Below are 16,525 nucleotides of genomic sequence, written 5' to 3' on the forward strand. Positions count from 1 at the left end.
TGGTTTTGTCATCTTTTCAAATTATGTATTTTTTCTGGTTTCAACAATGACTGTATGTTATTTCTATAATAAAGAAATGATGGAAATGTAAAGAATAAGTAATATGTACTAAATTAAGTTAGATTACCTCTAAGGCTCCACCTAACTGTGGCATTATCTGAGCAATCCAGCTGGTGGCTTAATTGCCAATCCATATCCTATTTCTTCTTGGATGCCATGGACAGGTCTTAACTCCTCCACAAAGGAACCAGAAAGAGCAATTTCAGATCACTCCTGGTGTCTTTATTTTCCATATCTCAGATACAAATAGGTATTCACCTGTGTATGATATCAGTGTATTTCTACATATTTGTGTGTCCTTTTATTTATTTTTTTACAAATTATAATCAGATATAATTATGGGGTGCACAGTGATGTTATGGTGTATGTATACAACATGGAATGTTGGAATCAAACTAATTAACATATCCATCCCCTTAAATAATTATCATTTATTCCTCCTAACTCTTTCTACCCCTTCACTACCACCTCCCCATTCCCTGACCTCCAGCTTCTGGTATTTTTACATTATTTGGAGCAAAAATCATTTTACCATCACTTTACTCTCTATTAGTTAAATTATTCTAGAGTCCACATATGAGTGAGAGCAGGCACTATTTGTCTTTCTGTGCCTGGCTTATTTCACTTAGCATAATGTCTTCCATGTCCATCCCTGTTGTTGCAAATTATAAGATTTCTTTCTTTTTAAGGCTAAATTGTATTCCATTTTGTGTATATACCACATTTTCTTTATCCATTCATTCACTGATGGACACATAGGAAAATTTCCTATTTTAGCTGCTATAAACAGTACTGCAGTAAACATGGGAGTGCAGATATCTCTTCAACATAATTTCAAGTCCTTCGGATATATATATATATCCCATAGTGGGACTGCTGGATCTACATGGACTTTTTAAAAGGTTTCATTATCCAGGCACAAATGTCTCAAGCCTGTAATCCCAGCACTTTGGGAGGCTGAGCCGGGTGGATCATGAGGTCAGGAGTTCGAGACCATCCTGGCTAACATGGTGAAACCCCGTCTCTGCTAAAAATGCAAAAATTAGTTGGGCATGGTGGCTTATGCCTGTAATCCCAGCTACTCGGGAGGCTGAGGCAGGAGAATCACTTGAACTGGGAGGCAGAGGTTGCAGTGAGCCGAGATCGCGCCACTACACTCCAGCCTGGGTGACAGAATAAGATTCTGTCTCAAAAAAAAAAAAAAAGATTACATTGATTGGTAAGTAATGATACATAATACATACATATATACAACAAATATGTGTTGTCTATATGTCGTGTAGTCTTGAGGTCATTCAGATGATGTATGTTTTTAAAGTCTTCCTGGGTCCTGGTATGGTGCATTATGACAGATCTCAAAATTGTGTTGCTAGCGCTCAAGATTAAAAAGAACATTTTAGAGAGTTTGTGGCCAAAATAAGGCTTGTCTATTGTTACAGTCTCCCAGCAGCCTCACCTAAAGTCTTAAAAAGCTCATTCACGATCCACTCGATGTCAACAGATGAGGGCTACTAGCTGATACTAGAGTTATCAATACTGATGACAAGCACAGCAAATGGAACCGTGCAGCTCATTAGAAGATACTTATGAACCACTTAAACTTAAGAACTTGGCTTTAGTGAGTTAAAAATGCAGAGTATGCCCTGCAAAACCAGTTCCCACTTGAGCAAGAATTTGTTAGTTCTTATCACAGCCAACAATCTTCCGGACTTTGAATGGCCCTAAACCTAATTTGGCGTTTTGGACAGGACAATAGGTACTTGCCTGGCATGGTTGGGGAATAACGCACAGCTGTTTCCCATTTAGGTCACTTTGATCTATGACTGAGCCAAATACCTGGGCCTGTCCCCAGCCAAACTACATCCCAGAGGAATGAAGGAAATAGAGCAGAATTTTAGGAGTAGGGATCTCAGTACATTTTTAAGCATGTTTTTATTCAGCAAATATTTGTTGGATGCTGTAGATGTGCTCTCAAACATTTATGGGCACAAGATTTACCTAGGAGAGTCCCACTACCCAGACAGACAGAATTTGGCAGCTCAGTCATGGGGCCTGGGAATCTACATTTAACCAGCTTCGTAGGTGATTCTGATAAGAAACCTCCATGGACTACTTTGCAAAAGTACTTTGTTTAGTTTGATCTCCAGAATGAAGAAGCAACAGTTCCCTGCCCTCTGGAGCCTCAAAGTCCAGGGAATAGAGATACACTATTGTGACATTACGTGATTAATGCTATATAGAGGGCCTGGTGACAGTGAAGGAGGAAAGGATGATTCTGTCCAGAGGATACCAAGGGGTTGCCAGAAAGACAAGGAGAAAGGGCAGTCTAGGCAGAGGAACAGCCTTTCCAATGCCCTAACCATGAGAAGTTATGGAATAGGAGGGGACAGAGAGCAACCTCAATGTTTAATAAATTAGCAGCCTCAGGTATTTCTTTATAGCAACACAAATGGCCTGAGACAAATGGAAGTGTGGGACAAGAAGGCTTGTCCCTGATTTAAATGGGATGAACTTATCCAGAGAAGGCAGGAACGTGAACATGTGTGGGGCCCATGGGTGAATCACAGTTTGATGTGATGGGAAGGTGAAGGGCACTGCAGAGGTGGACAAGGCAGGAGAGAATGTAAAGAGAAGAGTGGACTGCCATTCACCGGCGCAATCATTTCAATTCTATTTTGTAGGCAACAGGAAGTTGGTAAAAGTCTTTAAGCAGAAAGTGAACATGAGAAGATATGAAGTTTGTCTATGGAAACATCTAATATTTTGAAGATGTTCATTCAATTAGTATCTCCTGAGGACCTGGTGTCTTGGCCCTTTCAGGCTGCTATACCAAATAACTAGGACTGGGTAACTTACAAACAACAGAAAGTGATTGCTCCCAGTAGTGGAGGCTGGAAGTCTCAGGTCAAGGTGACAGCAGATTCAGTGTCTGGCAAGGTCCCTCTTCCTCATAGATAGCGTCTTCCAGCTGGGTCTGCTTGTGGTGAGAGGAGCAACAGGCTCCCTCAGGCCTCTTTTATAAGGGGACTAATGCTATTCACGAGGGCACTGTCCTCACGTCCTAATCACCTCTCAAATGCCCCACTTCCTAATAATAACACCTTAAGAATTAGGTTCCATCATATGAATTTTGCGGGGGGACACAAAAATCTGAACCACAACACCTACCGTGTTCCCAGCAGTACTCTATAGAGGCCAGAGGAGGACCTCGCAGCTAGGAATTGTTGTAACAGTCTGAGCAATTAATGTCTAAACTAAGAAAGTGGCAAGGGATACACAGAGAGGGAACTGAATGAGTCAACAAGATTTGATTTGAGATTTAATTAAGAAAAACAACAACATAGAATATGGTGACTGGTTGGCTTGAAGACGCAGTGAGGAAAAGATTTGCGGTGTTTGGGGGCAGAGGGACTGAGAATGTGGTAATGACATGAATGATGCTATAGTTTGGATGTTTGTCCCTCCAAATCTCATGCTGAAATTTAACCCCTAATGTTGAAAGTGGGGTTGAATTGAAGGTGTTCGGGTTATGGGTGCAGATCCTTCATTAGTGCAGATTAGATTAGTGTCTTTCCTTGACAGGGTGGTGAGTGGGTTTTTAATCTGTTAGTTCCCGCAAGAGCTGGTTGTTAAAAAGAGCCTGGCACTTCCGCCCTTTCTTGCTTCCTCTCTCATCACGTGATCTCTGCACATACAAGCTTCCCTTCCTCTTCCAACAGGACTAAAAGCTCCCTGAGGCCCTCCTGTCCCTCCCCCAGAAGCACTGGCACCATGCATCTTGTACAGCCTGCAGAACAATGAGTCAAATAAAGCTCTTTTCTTTGTAAGTGACTAGCCTCAAGTATTCCTTTATAGCAATGCAAATGAACTAGGACAAATGGAAGTGTGGGAAGAGAAGGCCCCTCTTTTAAATGGGATGAACCTACGCATAGAGAAAGCAGAAGAGTGAAAATGTGTGAGGCCCAAGGGTGAATCACCACAGCAGTAAGTGGTGAAGTGTACTGAACCAGTAAGAGGGGAACCAAGGCAAGAGATGTCCTCCAAAGAAGTAGAGAGGGGCCTGAGAGGAAAGAAGTGGTCAACCACTTTCAGTGCAGCAGAGAAAAAGACTTTGTAGTGTCTACTGGTTTATCATCCAGGTTCCTGAGGGTGATCTTAGCAAAGACGATTTCAGCAGAGAGCTGGGGGCACCGGATGTCAGGATGGAAGGAATGCAGTGAGGAAGGAAGGAAGGAAAAGTGTGGAAGTGGAGGTATGGAGTGTAGACAAATTTTTTAGGACAACTGAGTATGAAAGAAAGAAGAGAAAGAGGCCAAGAAGAAGATGGAACTAAGGAACTGAGTTAGGACTGCCAGGAAAACGTGGACATAGGTGTTTGTTTATAAGATAAGAAAAGTTGTGGTGAAAATAGAGGAAGGGTAAGTTGGATTTCCAGTTTAAATTTCCATTGTCTTAGAGAAAAAAATAATTGCATAAAAACTAAAGGGAACAAACAGGGAGTGCTGGAGTTTTAACTATTAGGGATCAGTAAAAAATGTTTCTCAATTTAGAAAGTAGTTAACCCACAATATGGGACTGTGAAATGGAGGCTGCTATGAAAGTCAGGATAAGGGAAACGTCCAAGGAAGGAGAGAGGTAAACAGTTGGTCATTGTGGAGAAAAAAGTGGATGTAAGTAATCACGGCACTTGGCATCCCTCCCTGTGTCTGGGGTGATTGTCGGGGGCAGCTTATGTATGTATCAAGGAAGAGTTGTGATTTGACTTGATGTTTTGGCTAGGTGATTGTGAAGGCAAAAAGGAAAAATCCCCAAAATCATTTTATCAAATAGCAGAGGGACCTTTGGTATTTAATCCAGGAATCTCTACCCAGAGGTAAATCAGCTGGATGTGAATCCACATTTTTATGTATTTAGAAAACAAATGGACGAAATTCAGATAAACTGGGGAGCCTCACCTCTTCAAGCATCTAAAGCAGCAATGCAGTTTTGTTTTTTACATTCTCATGAATAAGATGTTGTTTTCAAGTTGCTATTTCATGTGAAACCAGAACAGCAGTTTATACAGTTCCCTCAGAAACCGAGGATAGTACGGTATGATGGTTTCAGTCTCAGGTTCTGTTTGTGTGCACACGCATGCTCAAGGGCAAGGGTACACATGTGCACAACTGCAAATTGACAGTGGTGACATATATTTATATGAATGCCTGAAAATGTCTTAGTAGAACGTACCTCAAACCGATAGCGAAGGTTCCCTGTGGGCAAAGCAAGAGAGAAAACTACAACTAGGGCTGATGGGCAAAGACACTTTGGAGAATTTCATCTGCAATATTAGTTCTTTACAAGATAAATTTATTACTTATAGATTTTAAAATTTTGTCTTAAAGTTATAGAGGGATTAGCACTAAGTAAGTTTTACCAAGCATTTTTTGAGAAGTCAAAGATGGTTATTATCTAGTGGAAAGGTAGGTAAACAGGGTGTAAACCATGGAGAAATATGTGCTTGCCAGATTCCTAAATGCGGTGAAAGCTTGCAATAAGTCAAAACCTTTACACTTTGCCAGCACTTCTGTCTTTAAAAGTGTTCAGTCTTTCTTCGTTTTGCTCTTCTAGGTGCCCATGTTTTCTCAAGCAGCTGTTCTATGACTAGAAGAATGGTTTCATCTTTGCCAATGTGATTTGCCTCCTGCTGATATAAATTTGAAATGGTAGCTATTACTATCGTTATTAATTGGGTGGTGATGCTTGAAGCCGTAATTCAAAGGACTGAAAATGAACAGAGAATGGGGAACAGTATGGAAGAAATGGTGAAACTGCAGGGATCACAAGGCATCCTGAAAGAGCTCCCATCAGGATACCTCACCCTAGGCATGACAGGAGGCAACGGCTAGGCTTAGAGCTTTTAGAACATGAGAAAAGTCTGGAAAGGATACCACAGGGGACCTGACAGACAGCAGATGAGAAGAGATATTCTTGAGCAGCAGAAGCGCCTCAGTTAAGGTTATTGGGGAGAATTTGCAAGGAAACAAGTTGCCTTTATTAACTTTCCCAGTGAGTCTGGATAGCTTTGGTGGATGAGAGAAAGTGGACGGACAGGGATAGAAATGGGCAAGGTGAAGACCCTGAAAAACAAGAACAAGGAAATCTACATTGTACACATTGCTGAAATAGGTCATGGAGTTCTGGCAATGTAGGAGGGCTAGAGAGCGCAGGACTTGGCTGAGGGACTGGGAGAACAGAGAGGCAAAAACAAAGGTGAGTAAGGCTCATTCTTCCATGCGTTCCAGACTATCATCTCTCTTAGGGGAGAAACTGATTCTCATTTGTTTTTTATTTATTTTAGCACATGTTAAATAATGCTTTTAAGACCATGAATGAACTAATTAACAGAAATAGTATCTTGCTGGTTTATCTCCCACTGAGCTACAGGGTTCTGCAGGGTGTCCCGTGGAGCGATGTATCGAGAACGCCCGGGAAAGCTGGGGAGACTTCGCAGGTGTGCGGTAGTTAATGAATGGGGAAAATGACCGGGATCTTTTGAGTTCTGATGTCCTCATCTAAAATAAAACCACAAGACAAGCTCCCATTCCCAAGAAGGGAGGAGGCATCCTTCATAATACTAGACAACTTTGCTCTTAAAATTTGCCAGACCAGCCCTTGAGCATTTTCATTTAAATTCCTCAGTGGGCAGTTGATTCCCCATGGCTCATACTGTCTTCCATTGTGGAGGGGAATGAGTCAAGCAAATGGAATCATAAATACCCACATGCGCATGCATGCACACACGCACGTGCACACACACACGTGCACACACTTTGGTCATAGATTTTTCAACCTTCCAGTCTTCTCAAATTCTCCTCACTTTTCCTTCCTCCACCCTCATCCTCCACAACAGCTGCTCCTTGGACCAGACCCTCCAAAACAAATTCAAAACAGTTGCCTGGGGTTTGGCTACTGCCTCACAGGTAGTTATAAAGCATTTTGTGGTGCAAACCAAGATTCCAGCTAACTGAGATGGCATGAAGGAGCTAATTAAAGCAATCAAGAAGCTGGTTTAAATGAAGATGAAAATATAAGCCCTGTCCTCATTGGACAGAGTGATTAGAAATTAAAGTTGTTTGTTTTTTGTCAGAATCGTCTGTGGTCTGCCAAAATGTTGACATGCAGCATAACCTGCTACTAATCAAAAAGAAAATAAAACAAACCAAAGAAGAAGAAGAAAATCTAGCACTGTAAGTAGGAAAACAGACATAGAAAACCGGCATCTTTGCAAATGGGAAAAATTTAACTTGTTTTCTAAAATAAGTCTGATCTGTTTTGGACAAAGTCTCAGTTCCTTAGTTTGCCTTGAAAGACATGCTCTCTCTCTCTCTCTCTCTGTGTTCTGAAAAACTCAGCAGTGGGAGGTCCAGGCAGCTCAAAGTGGGAAATGAAGCCATAGGATGAAGATGAAAGAACAGAGTTCAGGATAATAAGGTTGTCAATCTCAAGTATTTTATGTAAAAGGAGTCCACGCTTAGCATTTTTAATATCTCTAGAGTGTCACTGACTTATGCAGACAACTTGATGGCATTAATATTCCAGTCACACTATAAAATTATTAATTATGTTTTCCAAAATTTATACATTTAAATTTGTACTAATTAAATGCCTAATGAAGAAAGTAATTCCTTAACTGATACGGTATAATGGGAAATGCATAAAAGGACATTTTGATAAAACATGTACTATCCGGACTTCTCTGCCTCCATCAATTTATTATAAATACTCTGTACTATAAAATAAAAACTTCAGGGTAGAATAATTCTAACTCAAATCTGGAACCGTGTGGATACATAGCATGTACTCAAGAATGATTTTGTAAGGAGAGAGACAGAGAAGAAGGAAGAATAAAAGCATACCTTGATGAATATTGTTAATTGCCCTTAACAGGTACAATATATGTATGATGATTAATATCGATGTTCTTGTTACTGACTTATTCATAAGACCCAACTGTACATGGCACTGAGCTGTGTTTATTGCTTTAAGTGTGGCATCTTTGTATGAGCAGAATATTCTTTAGCCAGATTTGAACCAGCTCAAACATTTAAAATTACATGAATTTCAGAGAAGTCTTACAGAAAATTAAAACAAAACAAAACAACAACAAAAGAGATGCCACAAGAGCTCAACACACATGAACTGAGTCTGATGGGTGGGACCAAGGGCAGCCCTTTCTTTGTCTTCATGATGGAGCAGGAAGGAGTTGGAGCAGAAACATCAGGCACCACAGGATCATTTGGGGAACATCCATTATTCAAACCACCTCTCTTTCCTCTCAACCCTCTATGTCCCCAAGGCATTTGCTAGGCACTAGCAAGGAGTGGAAAATGAGGAAGGGTAGGAAAATAGCAAAGATCTCAGTTGATAATAATACAAAGTTGCCACTAATTATCATAGCAAACACGTTGTGCTTACTCTATTTGTGCCAGGCACTCTTGGAGTGCTTTACATGTACTAATTCGCTTAATTCTCACAATACTCCTGTGACTGTTCCCATTTGACAGATGAGGAGGCCGTGGCACAGAAAGGCCAGAAGTGTTTAAAGAGGAGAGTCATAATTCAGACCCAGGAGGCTTGTCTCAGAGCCACTTGTCTGCTACTCGAAAGCACAGAATGAAGAAGACAAAAGGTTTGGGCTTTCAAATTCCCTTCCACATACACAGATCTAGGCTTCCATACCACAATGTAAGTAGGAAACTCTTTGAGCACCTAGCCCCTAGCATAGTGTCTATTCCAGTGTACAAGCTCAATAAACACTTGTCTTATGAAAGAATGTTTTGTGTCAATTAATAGTGGAACCCTTTGTAACATACGAGGTCCATAAAACCATAGAATCCCAATTCAGTTGGCTTGGAAATGTCTAACTTTTGCTTCAGTGCAGCCTAGGAAGGAGCTTATGCCACGTAGAAAAATACATTTTGACAAATTTCCTTGCAATACTAATTTAAAGATCACCTACCTTTCTAAAAATAGCAAAGAAGCCAGATGAGAACAAGCTTTCTTACCTGTCCCTAAACTACAAAGTGTCCTCAGCGAATCAGAAAGTGTGACAGAGAAAAAAAAGAAGAGGCACAGAGAGGAAATGAACCGAGACAACATCACTTCACAGCAACCGGAAGGAAAAGCACACATATACATACGCCACTCACATCCGACGTGTGTGGTGGCTCAGTAGGGAAATGCTTACAGCTGCCTTTAGAAGCAAGTCCGCTCGCTGCATGGAGAGGGAAGCATGAGCCTGCAGCAGGACTAGCTGTCACCTCCCGCCCGCCCAGAGAGAGGGCCAGAGCGTCAGGGAGGCAAGATGATCCACCGACGGTGCCATCCTGCCCTTGGGTGAGTTCTCAGCCACTTGCTGTGGCCTGTGGGAGAGGAGGGACTCACTCAGGCTCCTACTTCCTGAGTCGGTGCCAGACATCTGTTGGTGTTTCCCCACTGTGAACACCCCTCAACTGGGGCAGGGAGGATCTCCACGTGCCCCAAAAGAGGAATGAGTGACTCCAGGTCTCCGAGTTGACCTGGAGGTGCTGGTTTTAGTGCAACATTCAAACCCGCATGATTTCTACTTTTGCAATTGTTCTGGGTAGGTGCTTCCTGGTGCGTAAGTACATGGCCCCTCCCCTCTTCTTACTGTTGTCAGAGAGCTTACCTGACAGCAACTAAGCTTTTATTTTTCCTGAATTATTTCAGTACTTCAAGGTGTGAGCCATCACTTATTCTTTATGATGGATTAGAATCATCTACGTCCTTTTCAGCCTCTTTGGGCATGAGTCCTGACTGGCAAGAAATGGTGACTGAGAACTGGATTCTGTGTATCCTATCCCTGTAGTCATTAGCATCATCTCCAAGGGACTGAGGACAAGTGACAGCACACTGTGTTCTCCCTGTCCATAGTGGGCCGCCCAAGAGTTCCATCCTTACTTTTCTCTCTGTTTATTCTTTCACTTAACCCATTCATTCATTTCTTCCTTCATTCATTCAATTGCCTTTCTTCCACGAAAGACTTGAGGCAACCTTTTTGTCTTGCTGAAATTATTTCAAAATGAAGACCATCTATAATCACAAAGGGGACGATCGTTCTGAAAGGGTTATATGTAGTTCCAAGCTATGCAGAGATCGGCCACCAATCTTTTCCCTTTGCTTGTGTTGAGAAGTGAGAGTAGGCACTCTAGTCATTTAAACTCCTGCATAAAGAGGCCCTCCTTCCCCTGCCCAGAAGCTGGTTTCCCACCCAGAATTGGGTGTGAAGAGCAATTGTCTATGACAGAATCCTGGAAATCAGCCAAATAGTTTTCTTCTTTGTTTCTGTTTTCTTCCAAGCTTGGTTACTTTCAAGGACATTCCTGTTCTAAGAATGTGGAACGTAGAGTTGGTGGAAAAGAAAGGATATGAAATCAGTGTTTAGCTAGCGCTCCACCATTTCTTGTTAATTGGTTAATTTATTTAACAGCTATTTAGTGGCTGTCACTTTGTATGTCACCACTTAAACAAGAGAGCTGGGCGCAGTGGTGTGTGCCTGTAGTCCCAGCTTTGCAGGAGGCTAAGGTGGAAGGATTGCTTGAGCCCAGGAGGTCAAGGCTGCAGTGAGCTATGATTGCGCCACTTCACTCCAGCTTGGATGACAGAGTGAGATCCTGTCTCAAAAAAGAAGAAGAAGAAGAAGAAGAAGAAGAAGAAGAAGAAGAAGAAGAGGAGGAGGAGGAAGAAGGAGACTAGGAAGATAGAAGCAGAGGTGTAGGAGAGGACAGGCTGTACGGGTTGAATGATGTAATTCCCGGTGCCTCTTCCTCTACATGTAAATAAGGGGAAAGAGCTATCTTGAATGGCTGTGGTAAGGATTAGATTGGATAACAAACATTTAAGCATCTGGCAGAGAAGGGGTGTCCGAAGTAGTCAGTGTCCTGCCTCCCTCCTCCAGGCCTCACTGACTGAGCTGGCTGCTGACAACCTGAGTCTTTATCTCATGACCTGAGAGCTTTCTCCAAGTCACATAGGGCCAACTGCAATTGCCCAAATGACAGACAAAAATTCCTAGAAATGAACTCCTCAAAGGCTGTAAATATTCCAGTCCCTCAGTCCTGAGTGGAATAATCTACATGGGATCAAGCTCCAGTTGCCCACGGTGGTGGGACCCTTTATGGCTTCTCTCCTTCCCTGTATACTCCTTCACTCCCCGTCAATGCTTCCTGGGATCATTTCTTAAACTACGTGTCCTCGAACTCTGCATTGGGTCTACTTCTGGGGTAACCCAAGCTAAGACCACCAGCCACCTCCTGCTGTAGGTACTTAAAGAGTTCAGTACTCTGTTCTCCAATGATCAGCTCTATCTCCATTTGACCTTAGACTCTGAGTTTTGATTTCTCACATGTCCATTCAAGGATCCCTCTTCTCTTCTTCTGGATTTGGCTTGGAGAAAGGGCACAGGCACCGCTCAAGGAGAGCACCTTAGGCTCGACGTGTCTCCATGCAAACCCGCGCAGCACGAAGATGTGTCCTACTGCAAATGACCTTCACTTTGTCCTGCTTATCTGTCACCTTCACAACTCATTTGATCAACATTTCTGAAGTGTGAAATACAAATAGGAGAATTTTGTGTAGCACAAGATGCATAGACAAAGCATGAAGTCACATTGAGCCTGATCTTAAAGCCTCTCTAACTCTTGGTTCCTTACCATTTTAACAAAGAGAAACTCGATCTGAGGCTCAGAGCCATCAACAGGCACTGGTAGCTAGCTACAAATTATTAACATGGCTTTATTTTCCTGTACTTGTTTTTTATGATTACCTTATATTAAACTACAATGGCCTGTTTTTTTTTTTTTTTTTAATTTGTAGGAGTGGTATAAACATTTCTTTTAAAATATAAATGTATTTTAAGTTTTTTAAAAAGTGAGTTTATGGCGGGCACGGTGGCCTCAAGCCTGTATCCAGCCTTTGGAGGCCGAGAACGGGCGGATCACGAGGTCCAGGAGATCGAGACCATCCTGGTTTGGCTAACCTGGTGAAACCCCGTCTCTCTAAAAACTACAAAAATAGCGGGCGCGACGTGGCGGCGCCTGTATCCCAGCTCCCGGGAGGGCTGAGACAGGGGAAATGGCGTGAATCCCGGGGCGGACTTGCTCAGTGAGCTGAGATCCGGCCACAGCATCCAGCCTGGGTGACAGAGCGAGACTCCGTCTCAAAAAAACAAAAACAAAAAAAAAAAAAAAAAAAGGGAGTTTATTATTATTATTATTTTTGAGACAAAGTCTCGCTCTGTCACCCAGGCTAGAGAGCAGTGTGACTCACTGCAACTTCTGCTTCCCAGGTTCAAGTGATTCTCTTGCCTCAGCCTCCCAAGTAGCTGGGATTGCAGGTGCCCACCACCATGCCTGGCTAATTTTTGTGTTTTTAGTAGAGACAGGGTTTCATCATGTTGGCCAAGCTGGTCTCAAACTCCTGACCTCAGGTGACCCGCCCACTTTAGCCTCCCAAAGTACTGGGATTACAGGTGTGAGCCACCGCACCCAGCCCAAAAGTGAGTTAATTTAAAGAAAAACTCATTGCTGACAGTTCTGACAGCACACAGAATATGGCAAACCCTGGAAAATGGGGTTTAACTAAGAGACTAGGAAAACCACACTAGAACGCAGGCTCCTTGAGGGCACGTCTGCATCTCCCAGTGCCTTCCTGGGATTGTGGCCTGGCCTGTGCCACTGGGCTGGAATTGTGTGGATTGTGGATATCCCAGGAAGCAGGGGTCCAAGCTGCCCTTGTTAGCCACTGGGTTTTTTGGTCTTCAAAATATACAACTTCACTTTGCCCACAATGGCTCCCAAATGTCCCAGCAGTGATGCAGGATAGTATAGACTCTTAAAAATGGGTACAACACAAGCTCCCTTGTATGGTAGTTCCACCCTAAGTAAGAATCCATGGGACTCCGACGTAACTCAGCAATGTGAACCAAGGGGATGGGTGAAGGTATTTGTTGATCTGCATTCCTTTTCACTTTTGCTTCAGATTAGAAACTCTGGTTCCTGAAGGTCTGTATTTCACTTAACTAGAGATCAATGAATGAGAATTTTTTTAAAACAACTACAAAACCATCTACTTTCCAAGGAAAGTGATACATGAGGGTGAATAATTTAGATAAATTTAGCTGAAGAAATTTTTAAAATATTGTAACATTTTATACTACAAAAAAGTATATATAAGGTATCCCTATATTCTAAATAATAATAGGAATAAAAACATAAATACACATCCACCTGTTACCCCACTACCCAACCCTGAAAGCCTGCTGTGTGCCGCTAAACAATTGTATCTATCTCCCCCATTGCCCACTGGGTTAGTCTATGTTTGTGTGGCTATAAATACCTGAGGCTGGGTAATTTGCAAAGAGAAAAGGTTTAATTGGCTCCTGGTTCTGCAGGCTGTATAAGAAGCATGGTTCTGGCATCTGCTTCTGGTGAGGCCTCTGGAAGCTTACCATCATGGTGAAAGGTGAAGCGGCGCCAGCATCACTTGGCAAGAGTGGGAGCAAGAAAGGTGGGAGGTGCCACACTCTTTTAAACAATCAGGTTATTTTTTTTTTTTTTTTTTGAGACAGAATCTCACTTTGTCGCCCAGGCTGGAGTGCAGTGGTACAATCTCGGCTCACTGCAACCTCCACTTCCCGGGTTCAAGTGATTCTCCTACCTCAGCCTCCTGAGTAGGTGGGATTACAAGTGCGTGCCACCACACCCAGCTAATTTTTGTATTTTTAGTAGAGATGGAGTTTTGTCATGTTGGCCAGGCTGGTCTTGAGCTCCTGACCTCAAGTGATCCACCCACTTCCGCCTCCCAAAGTGCAGGGATCACAGGCATAAGCCACTGCACTTGGCCTAAACAACTGGATCTCATGTGAACTAACTGAAGGAGAACTCACTCATCACCAAGTAGATGGTGTTAATTCATTCATAAGGGATCCACTCCCGTGCTCCAATACCTCCACTAGATCCCACCTCCAAAATTGGGGATCACATTTCAACATGAGACTTGGAGAGGACAAACATTTAAACCATATCATTCTGCCCCTGGTTTCCCAAATCTCATGTCCTTCTCACATTGCAAAATACAATCATCTTCTCCCAGTAGTCTTCCAAAGTCTGAATTGATTCCAGCATCAAGTACAAAGTCCTGTCTCATCTAAGACTCAAATCTGTCCACCTGTGAGACTCTAAAATCAAAACAAGTTAGTTACTTCCAAGATACAATGATGGTGCAGATGTTGGGCAAACATTACCATTCCAAAAGGGAGAAATTGGCCAAAAGAAAGGGTGTAGAGGCCCTACACAAGTCTGAAACCTAGCAGGGTAGTCATTAAATCTTAAACGTCCAAAATATAATCTCCTTTGACTCCACATCCCACATTTAGGGCACACTGTTATAGCAGTGGACTCCTAAGGCATTGAGCAGCTCTGGCCCTGCAGCTTTGCAGGATGCAGCCCACATGGCTGCTCTCATGGGTTTAAGTTGAGTGTTTGTGGCTTTTCCAGACAAAGGGTGCAAGCTGCCAGTGAATCTGCTATTCTGGGTTCTAGAGGGTGGCAGCCCCCTTTCTGTAGCCCCACTAGGTAGTGCCCTGGTGGGGACTCTGTGTGGGAGCTCCATCCCCACATTTCCCCTGGCATTTCCCTGGTAAGAGTTTTTCTGTGGTGCCTCTGCCTCTGAAGTAGGCTTCTGCCTGAGCACCCAGGCTGTCCCATACATCCTCCAGAATCTAGGTGGAAGCCACCAAGCCTTCTTCACACTTGCATTCTGAGCATCTGCAGACTGAACCCCACATGGCAATCACCAAGGTTTATAGCTTGAGTCCTCCAGAACTGTGGCCCAAGCTGTACCTGGGCCCCTTTGAGCTGAGGCTGAAGCCAGAGTCTGAAGTTCAGCAGGGCAGTAGGGCCCCAGGTCTGGCCCCTGAAACCATTCTTTTCTCCTAAACCTCTGGGCCTGTGATGGGAGGGGCTGTCCTCAAGATTTCTGAAATGCCTTTGAAGCCTTTTTCCCTTGTCTTGGATATTGGCTTCCTTTCAGTCATGCTCATCTCTTTAGCAAGTGATTGTTTCACAGCCTACTTGGATTCTTTCTCTACCACAGATCCAGGCTGCAAATTTTCCAAACTCTTACACTCTGTTTCCCTTTCAAATATAAGTTTCAATGTTAAGTCTCTTCTTTGCTCCCACATGTGATTTAGGTTGCTGGAAGTAGCCAAGTCACCTCTTGAATGGTTTGCTGCTTAGAAATTTCTTCTACCAGGTACCCTGGGTCCTTACTCTTAAGTTCAAATTTCTGCAGATCCCTAGAGCATGAATACAATGCAACCAAGTTCTTTGTTAGCACATAATAAGAATGACTCCACTCCAGTTCCCAAAAACTTTCTCATTTCCATCTGAGACCTCATCAGCCTGAACTTCACTGTCCATATCTGTATCAGTATTTTGGTCACAACCACTTAACCAGTCTCAGAAGTTCCAAACTTTCCCTCATCTTCCTATCTTTTTCTGAGTCCTTTAAACTCTTCCAGCCTCTCCCTTACCCTGTTCCAAAGTCACTTCCACGTTTTCAGTTATCTTTATAGCAATGCTCCACTTCTCAGTACCAATTTTCGATTTTCTGTGTTATTCCATTTTGCATCACTATAAAGAAATACCGAAGGCTGGATAATTTATTAACAAAAAAAGTGAGGACCGGGCGCAGTGACTCACGCCAGTAATCCCAGCACTTTGGGAGGCCAAGGGAGGCAGATCACGAGGTCAGGAGATTGAGACCATCCTGGCTAACACGGTGAAACCCTGTCTCCACTAAAAATACAAAAAAAAAAAAAAAAACAAAAAAAAAAACTGAACGTGGTGGTGGGCACCTGTAGTCCCAGCTACTCAGGAGGTTGAGGCAGGAGAATGGCATGAACCCGGGAGCCAAGGTTGTACCACTGCACTCCAGCCTGGGCAATAGTATGAGACTCTATCTGAAAAAGAAAAAAGGAAAGGGAAGGAAGGAAGGAAGGAAGGAAGGAAGGAAGGAAGGAAGGAAGGAAGGAAAGAAAGAAAGAGAAAGAGAGAGAGAGAAAGAAAAAAAAAGAGAGAAAGGAAGAAAGAAAGAAAGGAAAGAAAGGAAGGAAGGAAGGAAGGAAGGAAGGAAGGAAGGAAGGAAGGAAGGAAGGAAGGAAGAGAGAGAGAGAGAGAGAGAAAGAAAGAAAGAAAGAAAGAAAGAAAGAAAGAAAGAAAGAAAGAAAGAAGGAAAGAAAGAAAGAAAAAAGAAAGGAAGAGAAAAAAGGATTCATTGGCTTATGGTTCTGCAGGGTATACAGAAAGCATGGTGCTGGCATCTGCTTCAGGTGAGGCCTCAGGAAGGTTGCGATCATGGCAGAAGGTGAAGGAGGAGCCAGCATATGACATGGCAAGAGAGG

The 16,525-nt window shown here is 43.0% G+C and overlaps 1 protein-coding gene across 1 annotated transcript in view; it reads left to right on the forward strand.

The window, feature by feature from the left end:
* The first annotated feature begins 9,230 nt into the window (after positions 1-9,230).
* Positions 9,231-16,525, forward strand: part of NEDD9 (neural precursor cell expressed, developmentally down-regulated 9) — a 201,891-nt gene continuing 194,596 nt past the window's right edge. The window contains exon 1 of the mRNA XM_017891162.1: positions 9,231-9,438. The gene's annotated coding sequence lies outside the window, so the exon portion shown is untranslated. The remainder of the gene's footprint in view (positions 9,439-16,525) is intronic.

Source organism: Rhinopithecus bieti, unplaced genomic scaffold (assembly GCF_001698545.2).
Source record: "Rhinopithecus bieti isolate Rb0 unplaced genomic scaffold, ASM169854v2 scaffold_19939, whole genome shotgun sequence".
NCBI classification, from domain to species: Eukaryota; Metazoa; Chordata; class Mammalia; order Primates; family Cercopithecidae; genus Rhinopithecus; species Rhinopithecus bieti.